At 46.2% G+C, this 9,927-nt stretch overlaps 1 long non-coding RNA gene across 1 annotated transcript; it reads right to left on the bottom strand.

Moving 5' to 3' along the window:
* Positions 1-5,176: 5,176 nt before the first annotated feature.
* LOC140550000 (uncharacterized) lies at positions 5,177-9,571 on the bottom strand. The gene is made up of 2 exons (XR_011979041.1): positions 6,829-9,571; positions 5,177-5,631 (listed from the first exon to the last, which is right to left on the bottom strand). It is a non-coding gene; the product is annotated as an uncharacterized lncRNA (long non-coding RNA).
* Positions 9,572-9,927: the final 356 nt, after the last annotated feature.

Raw genomic sequence — 9,927 nt, 5'->3', positions numbered from 1 at the left:
AATGGAGCCAGTCACCCCTTCCTGGTTTGGAAAGTTGGGCACTGTTCTTCACCCTGTTTGACTTTGTATCTTCGTACAGGTCTGGGCAGAACAATGCTGATGGTCTCTCCTGCCAGTAAGAGGCCTCCCCTAAGGAACAGCTGCCAGCAACCACAGTACCCAAGACCCGCATAGCATCTCCCATCCAGTTTGGGGTGGAAGCCACAGTATGGCGGGCCCCTAGGAATGAGTCAGATCTGGGAGGTGGCACTTGTGATTGGCTGTGCTGCCATTAAAGACCAGGTGCTGCAGTTGGGGCAATTTTTCCCCTTCACAGCACACCTGGGGGTGGCCTGTATATTAAAGTTCCTGCTTATCCGGTTCTGGTGGCCGTGCTTGGACCAAGATTTATGGGCCTAAGTGGCAGCTTGTAAGGTATGTACCTGCAACAAGGATCCCGGAACCGAATCGGCAGGTTTGCTCCACCTGTTATCTATCCCTTCTGGCCCATGGTCTCATGTATGTCTCCATAGACTTTGCCACAGGGTTGCTCTCTTCCCAGGGGCATCACCGTGATCTTGGTCATGGTTGACTGCTTGTCTAAGGCGAGCAAGTTTATAGCTCTGCCGACACTCCTGTCGGCCAGGGAGACAGCCATGCTATAACTTAAGCATGTCTGAACCCATGGGTTTGCTTGGGATGTGTTATCAGACAGGACACCCCAATTTGCCAGATGGTTTTGGGGGTCTTCTGCAGGTTACTGAAGGTGGAAGCAAGCCTCTCATCAGGTTTCCACCCCTAATCAAATGGCCAGACCCAGACCCCTCTTCCTGATCAGAATGCCTGCTGTGGGCCTGGCACTTCTATGACATTACCTGTTTCCCACCACGGCATTCAGGCCGGATCATGCCTTGCGGTTGGGAACTTCAAGGGTCATTCCTTGGGAAGGGATTCCTATAAAGGCTAGACCCAGGGGTTCTAGTTCACCTGGGAAGATCTGGGGATCCCCCAGCAGGAGCTGATGGAAGTGCTCTATTGCCACCATGACCCTAAATTGAATAACGTTACCAGAGGGAGTGCAACACCTATTCCTCAGTTAGTAAATAATCATTTAAATAAAATACAGCCTAAATATTGCTAAGTTCCTACAGTCTTCTTTTATGAATGATACACAGTGACAAAGATAGATATCTGACTCTCCCAGTTTATAGACTCCTCACAAAATCATGTAGGTGCACTTCATCAAGTACTAGCTAAGCTGATCAAGGTAACCCACGTTAACCGAGATTGCAGTTTCATCTGAAACTCTGGCTTTATGCAGGTTTACTGCATGTAAGACAAATATTAACTGCTCCTTAACTAACAATATATTTTTCCACAGTATTTACAGTCACTCAAAAGAGGGTTTAGCCCCAAAACACCAGTCACTAAAAGATCACGGCCATCTGAATATTTAGTATTTATTTCACCCAATTGTTGTGTTAATGCAGTGCTTGTGTGCACAGCAAAAGTTATTCTGAACTAAGAACTAGGACATAAAGAGTAGCGCTAGTCAGGCGCATTGAACTTGAGACTAGACTTGAGAGCGTGAGGAGTCAGCCGCCAAACCTAGACGACTGTTCCGGTCCGACGGTGAGGAGAGCTAACTGCTGAAACAAGCTGGAGAGTCACTCACTCCCGGAGCTCCAGCACCCCAGCTTGCTGAACCTATGAAGCCTGGCGAAAGATCGCCATAGACCTGCAGTAGCTCCCTAATGGATCCTGAGGCAAGAGCAGCCTAGCTAGTTAGCTTCCCCTGCTAAGCTAGCTAGGTAGAGAGAGAGTCCTCTGTACGAGGGTGGACTCTACAGACCAGACCGGTGAATACTGAGTCTCTACCGTAAACTGAATAACCTGGGTGCATGTGGTGCACTAAGGGTAATCCTCGGCAACCAGCAGCTGGCTCTAGCCCTACTTAAATACACTAGCCCACAGGTGTAACACATTAATCAAACAAAGAATAGTCACATGACAAAAAAAACAGAAACCAAAATGGCAATGGGGGTCAACCCGAAAGTCCATTTCAACATAAAAGTCTTTCCTATGAATAAACATGGCATGGTTCATTAACATATAGATCATTTTCGCCTGTGAGCCGCGGCCTGGGACCGCCTTTGGGGCGGGTGCGGCGGCGCGGGCGTGACAGTACACAACCGCCGAACCAAATCCAGTGTCTCTGAACTTCCCGCGGAGGGTCCCATCCGGTCCGACGAGGCTGACGGACCCCTCTCCGGACGCGAGGGTCTCCCACGGACGGGGGGTTGTGACTTCCTGGGACGTCCGCGAGGCCTGGGAGCCGGCTTACTTGGGAACCTTTCGTGGAATTCCCGGATCGACCGGTTCCCAGGAGCATTCCTCTGGACCGAGCCCCTCCCAGTCGACCAGGTACTGCAATCCCCTCAATCTCCACCGGGGTGGCCTCGTCCAGAGGTCCAGGTACCACGGGCTTGAGCTGAGACGCATGGAAAACCGGGTGAATATGTGACCGTGGGGGTAGTCGGATACGATAAGCAACTTCGTTGATTCTTTGTTCTATTATATAAGGACCAGAGTACTTAACTTTCAGTTTGTGTAAAGGGAGACTAGTTCGGAGTTCCTTCGTGGCCAACCAGACCCGGTCACCTGGTTGGTATGTCGGAGTCTCCCCTCTCTTCCGGTCTGCTTGGGCCTTGTAGCGTCGCAGGACCATCTGGATGTGCTGGTGGGCTGCGGTCCAGAACGCTTCGCTGCGACGCATCCAAGCATCCACTGCTGGGACTCCGTGGCAGTCCAGGGGGCCAGCGGAGGCTGGTAGCCTAGGTAACACTGGTATGGGGTCAGGCCAGTGGTTGCGCACCTCAGTGAATTCTGGGCCATCTCAGGCCAGACCAGATACTGGGACCAGTCGCTGGGGTAGTCATGGCAGTACAGCCGTAGGAACTTCTCCAGCTCCTGGTTAGTGCGCTCGCACTGGCCGTTAGACTGAGGGTGATAACCCGAGGACAGGCTTACACTCACCCCCAGGTGTTCACAGAAGGCACCCCATACCTTAGACGTGAACTGGGCCCCCCGGTCAGATACTATGTCCTACGGAATCCCAAAATTCCAGCGGACGTGGTCTACCAGGGCAGGAGCGGTCTGCACCTAACCCCTCTGGAGAAACGGTCCACTACCGTCATCACCACCGTGTGCCCCTCAGACTTAGGCAGGTCAGTAATAAAGTCGACAGCCAAGTGAGACCACGGACGTTCAGGAACGGGTATGCATGAGCTTGAGCTTCCCCGACGGGAGCGTCTTCAGGGTCTTACATTGAGCACACTCACTGCATGATGCCACTACCCGATGTATATCTGCCCTCGTCCCCTCCCACCAATATTTGGGAGAGAGCAGATAGTACGTGCGGGCCTCACCTGGATGACCCAATGTCGGAGAAGCATGAGCCCAAACGATGAGCTTCTCCCGGAAAGCCCCCGGGACGTAGACCTTGTCCACAGGGCATGATGGGGGCACGGTGGTGTGTTTGAGGGCCTCGTCTATCTCAGTATCCAGGTCCCACTGAATTGCCGCGACGGTGACACCCGATGGCAGGATGGATGCTGGAGCGGTCTCTCCCTCATCCGCAGAATCCGTGAATACGAGAGAGAGCATCCGCTTTGGTATTGCGGGAGCCCGGACGATACGAGATCGTAAATCTGAACCTGGCAAAGAACAGGGACCACCTAGCTTGCCGGGGGTTCAGACACTTGGCATTTATCAAAAACTCTAGGTTCTTGTGATCCGTTAATACAAGGAAGGGGTAGACAGCACCCTCTAACCAATGACGCCACTCTCCGAGCGCCATTTTGACTGCTAGGACCTCCCTGTAAATCCGTTCGGCCCCCGTAAGCCAGGACGAACTTGACGGATGTGCGCATACAGGTCGGGGGAGTACACTAGAATATTGTTCAGAAAGACCACCACGAAGCGTCCGAGGTAGTCTTTCAGGACGTCATTTATGAAAGCCTGGAAGACGGAGGGGGCGTTAGCTAACCCATACGGCATAACCCGGTACTGGAACTGCCCCCTGGTGGTCATGAACGATGTCTTCTATTCGTCCCCCTCCCTGATACGCTCCAGGTTATACGCACTGCGGAGATCCAATTTCGTGAATATTTGGGCTCCCGCAGCTGCTCGAGAGGGGACGGCACCAACGGCATAGGAAACGGGGACTTATTGGTGATTGCGTTGAGTGCCCGATAATCTATACATGGCCTTAACCCACACCCCTTCTTCCTGATGAAAAAGAACCCCGAAGCCACTTACCAGAAATTGTTCCAAATGTCTGATGTAAATCAAGTAATTCAGAGTGCTCTGACATGAAACATGCTCCTCTAAAATAACCTGTTTTAATTCAAATTTGCTCCCTAATGGCTTCTAATCAACTGAATTATGCAGTAATTTTAATCAGTCACTAGAATTAAAAGTTTGAACCTCCATTAAAATGAGCAGCATTTATTTACGTGTACATATTAAAATAACGTGAACTTCATTTTAAATGTATCTGAAGCTCACAGAGGATCGTGGTGGAGGGCACAGAAGTTGAGGATAATAAAATAAGTTCATTTAGAGAATAGGTTCGAAATGCACCTCAGTTACAGTTATCTTGCACTTAACCTCAGGAAAATCCCCTCTCAATTCATCTTTAGCTGCCGGCAGATCTGTGATATTTTTATCACAGCAGTTGAGTTTAGTTTAAACCAGATGCCAAGAACACATCAATAGAACCCACGTGACTCAATGAGTCTTTAAAGACAATTGTTCTTGCTTTGAGAGGAAGGATGCTGCCCTCATTTAGTGCAGCATAGCACGTCCTCTTCTAGAGCGGAATTAAAAAAATACAATTGGTGCTAAAATAGTCTTTCCTACCAACCTAATGTTCACTTTCTTCTCTGACACTTACCTAATGACTTCATTACTGATGAGACCAGAAATGAGTTGGCTTTAACTGTGGTCTGTGGGGATGGCCTTGTTTAAATACACAGCCCTCATTAGAGAGGAAGAAAAGGAGGAAGAGGAGGAGGCATAGCAACAATCAATACAAATATTTCCTCATCTACTCTTCATCATTACCATCAAACACTGGTCTAGGCATCGTCATCATGAGCTTTTTTGTTGTCAGTAGGAGTTGCATCACCACTAATTTAATTCAATTCAATGTTTATTTATATAGCGCCTTTCACAACAAATGTGGTCACAAAGCACTTTACAGAGATCCAGGACCACACCTCTTATGAGGAAGCTCCCCAATGGAGGTGGTAGCGACAGTGGCTAGGAGAAACTCCCGGATACTTAGAGGAAGAAACCTTGGGAGAAACCAAGACTCAGTCCGAGGAACCCACCTGCTTAGGTCGACCCGCACAGCAAAAACAAACAAACAACATTACACAAAGAAGTAGACAGATAGACAATGAAAGGCTATAGCTCATGTAGGAACAGGTTATGAAGCATGAGTAGGTGCTGGACATATGCTCAGTGTTCATGTTAAAGTCCATGCTGATTAAGTATGTGCACGTATAGCAATGGAGTGTGGTAGGAGTGGATCATTGCAGAACTCCAGAGCAGAACCGTAACACAGCAGGGCAGTGGAGAGCCAGGCTGAGCGAACATCAGGGCACAGCAGGAGAAACAGGGCACCTCAGCACATGCAAAAAGATGAAGATTAAAACAAGGTTTACGTTTAGTGAGTGACCTGTAGCAGAAATAGTTAAAGAGACAACCACAATAATAGTAATAGAAAGCCTGTAACCAGAGTGGGACAGAACAGTGGTCCCCATTAGGTTTAGCTGATATATAAATTTCATAGGCATAACAGTTAAAGTTATTACCGTGTTTACGGATTATCTTATTATCTTATTACGGATTATCTTAAAAATGTTAGCCAGTTTGTATGTAGGTGGTTAGGAACAATGGACAGAGGTTTAAGAAAATCACACCTCTTAAAATGATATGATTTTCTCTATTATCTATCTTATGCCAATACTACTTTGGGCTTCTTTACAAGAGAATCCAATAATTCTAGGCATATTTGTAAAGCCACCACTCACCAACATGTGAAAAGTGAGTCAGCAAGCAGCATTCTGATTAGGCCTAGGCTAAGCTACTTCTTAAACCAATTTCATGTAGCCTAGGTGGCTACAGACAATGTATGCTACAATGAAAGAATATCTCACTTTTCAAAATAGAGAATCCAATAGTTCTGCACCTGACTGCATCATTATGTAAAGAAAAAAAGCCATCCCACAGTCTCTATTCATTTCTATTTTTTGTTGAGCTAGGTTGAGATGGCACCCCCAGAAGAGGAGAGTGTTAGTGAGAAAGAGTTAAAGTGTCCACTCTCTCTGGATTGGGGCAATAGGTTGTGTGTTATTAGAACGAGAAGTAATGTAGCATCGCTATGACAGTCATCACTGCAAGCGTGTGTGAAAGTTGTGTGTTGGGTCGTTGCAGACATCATTAGTCTGGTCAGGGCTCTGAAAAGAAAGACAGTTGGGCTTGGGCTGTGTAAATTGTGGAGCGTTGTTCCTGTGATGACTGCTGTGAATGAAGGTGGTTGAGCAGAATGGGAGCGAATGTTTTCCATTCAGGAGGGAAAATGAAGGTCAGTGACAACAAGAATGAGGTTCTTCCAGATGTTCCAGACAGTTGAAGACTTAAATGAATGTCTGAACTCTGTTGATGTGTGTGTTTGCAGTATTTGTGCTGGAATACTTTCGTAAAAAAGAAAGGCTGAATATAAAGAAGCAAGCATTTGACATATAACTGATCTGCAGATCTGGACCTGGATGATCAAACCTTTTACTTGCATCTGTATTTTCCAGGAGTTCTCATACAGTCTCTTTTTTATATCCAAATTAGGACCACCATGCGTTTGCAGTGTTGGCTGTTTTCAGTCTTTTCTTCTCCGTATGGCTGATGTGGTCTGGGGCCTTCTGTCGGCACCTTATGATAGACAGCCAAAAGCAGGAGTATGAGTATTATGTTTGGAACATTTTACTGAAGCGTGCTCCCCTTCAGCAGCTCTGCATCAGACTGAGGGCACATAAACTATGTAAGTCTTTCTCTGACTAATCCACTGTGATATCAAACCAAAGCCTTTATGGTCAATGGAGCCAGTTCACCCCTTCCTGGTTTGGACAGGCCAGGAAGGAAAAAAAAGAAAAACATAGGGTTAGGAGACTTCTGTCAAAAGCTCCGCTGAGTAGAGGGACAGGCCTGATTCCAGAACATGGATGAATCGATTCCTCCAGACTGGACAGCAGGGCATCTCAGCACATGGAGGGAGAGAGAGACAAAAAGATGAAGATTAAAAGAAGGTTTACGTTTAGTGAGTGACCTGTAGCAGAAACAGTTAAAGAGACAACCACAATAATAGTAATAGAAAGCCTGTAATCAGAGTGGGACAGAACAGTGGTGAAATGTAATCAGAGCAGGACAGAACATAGAACTGGTGAGTTATCTGAAAGCTTGTGTAAAGAGAAACGTTTTAAATCTAGATTTAAAGACTGAGAGTGTGTTGGATTCCTGTATATTAACGGGGAGGTTGTTTAAAAAAAAAAAAACGCTTTTCCTCCTGCATTGTTTTTTCTAATACGTGGGACTGATAATAGGCCATCATCTTGCATGAGAAGTGTGCGTGGAGGGTTGTAAGGCATAAAAAGTTCCTCCAGATAATGTGGGGCCAGACAATTGAGAGATTTATATGTTAGAAGTATTTTATAATCTACAGGAAATTTAACTGGTAACCAGTGTAAAGACTAATATGATCAAATTTTCTAGCTCTAGTTAGTATCTGGCAGCAGCATTCTGAACAAGCTGGAGCTTATAAAGCGATTTACCTTCTCAGCATCCCCCTGTGATAGTATGCTGCGGAGTTTAGCAACGTTGCGTAAATGAAAGAAAGCCATTTTAACTTTACTGCATATATGTACAGCAAATGAGAGAATAGACTCCAAAACGACCCCCCAAGTGACCATCTATGTTTACCACAGTATTATCATTTATATTTTTCTGTGCTCAGTCTCACAGTCAGAGCAGACCCACACTGCTCCACGTCCACACTGCAAATGAACTGTGCGTGCCCAAAGCATACCCCGCCCCCTATCTACAAAGCAGGAAGTAAACACGTGTTTACAAAAATAAATCACTGCATTTAACTAAAAACTAAATAAATAAGAGGGAGTTGAACAGAGCGAGCCGGAGCAGAGGCGTAATCTTCAAAATAAGCTTAACATCACGAAGTAAATACATTCCAAAAAATTAAACACAACCGACGCAGAAAAGAAGGTTCGGCTTAAAATCCTCAAAAGTGTGAGAGCACTTTATGCTTCACACAACTAAAAAGTGTGGAACATGCAAGCTTTGCAACAGTGATTTGACCTGGCACGGGAGCACCACAATGACGATACAGCACCTGAAACAGAAACATGTTGGAGTCACGGATGAGGGTGAAGGGAGCTCAGCAGGGTACGCCACTACACCATCCCCGAGCTTCCTCCGTTTTGAAGTGAGGAAACGTAACGGCACGCTCACACTATGTGAACCGGCACAGCACGGCACATGCTGTTTTTAGCTTCCTGACTGGACAATGACAGTGATGGAGTATGTGTGGGTGTGGCTTTATTAATCAGTCTAATTCGCTTAAGCAGTGTTAAAATGTGCTTTATAAAAACATGTAACTTGTACACAATGGTGGTAGTTCATGATTAAGCTTCGAGTTTTAAGTATGAGTGAAAACACTACATACAAACTAAAGACAATTCATCCTGTCTCACTCCTCACTCACATTCAGTGCAGTGTTTACATTAGCAAGGCACTTCTTTTTCTTTTATTTAATTTATGAATACATTTGATTTAATTTAATCTCTCATTATTGAGTTATTGTACACACTTATTTGCTCTGTTATTCAGTGTTCTGTTCATGGAAATGTATATTTAATCATCGATTAATCAGAAAAATAATCGACAGATTAATCGATTATTTAAAGAGTCGTTAAAGACCCTAGTCTCAGCCCGAACCGCAGCTTGTCTTCGGTGTGGCCTCAAACTACCTGTGGCCGCTTCGTGTCTTAACGCAGGGAAACACTGGACTCACTCTACGTACAAGAGGGGCGAACAGCAGTGAGAGCTGTCCGACTTCACCGCAGCATAGGGGGATGTCCAACGTTGTCAGAGGAGATCTGAACGCTCCCGGTAGTTAGTAGACAGCCCCGCTATCTGGGCATTCCCGGGCTGGGAATGTGAACGGGAACGGAAACGGGAGTCCAGCTTGTTTCCGTTCACTGGGAGAGCAAACTCCGGAGAACTGCGTTGTTTAGCATGTAGCCCCTGACGCTGATGCTAACGCTATGCTAAGCAGCTGCGCCTCGAGGCCAAACTGTTTACTTCGAGCAGAAGTGGCTCGTGGCTCGTTACCTTACGCCGTGTCTTGTTGCTTGTACAAGTTCTCAGTTAGACAACCTGGTTCTTCTGACCTGGCAAAGATAAATGAATGTAACGTGCTTCACATTACACCCTCACACACCGCAGCTGCGTTGTACCTTTCACCACCTCCTCTCTCTACATCCCGCCCCTCCTACATAGAGCCAATGGACATTTGAGTACCTCAATGATTGACAGCTGTAGTTAGCGAATGAAATACGTTTTAGACTCTGGAAAATATTTTAATGCTTTTTATGAAACTTTTCACATGTTTTAACCCCCTTCAAACATTTTCATACCTTTTTACCATACAGAAATAAACAAAAATCACCACAACAAATTTATGTGCAGCCCACAAAATTGTTCAGAGGGATACACACATACAGACAGCACTGCTCTAGCACCTTGGCTTTAATAACACAGGTCAACCAATGGCACAGCAGCTACAGCTTCTCTCACTCCTTTATAAACAGT

Source organism: Salminus brasiliensis, chromosome 2 (genome assembly GCF_030463535.1).
Source record: "Salminus brasiliensis chromosome 2, fSalBra1.hap2, whole genome shotgun sequence".
Lineage (NCBI taxonomy): Eukaryota > Metazoa > Chordata > Actinopteri > Characiformes > Bryconidae > Salminus > Salminus brasiliensis.
The sequence above is the reverse complement of the archived record's forward strand: the minus strand, read 5'-3'. Positions and strand labels throughout refer to the sequence as shown.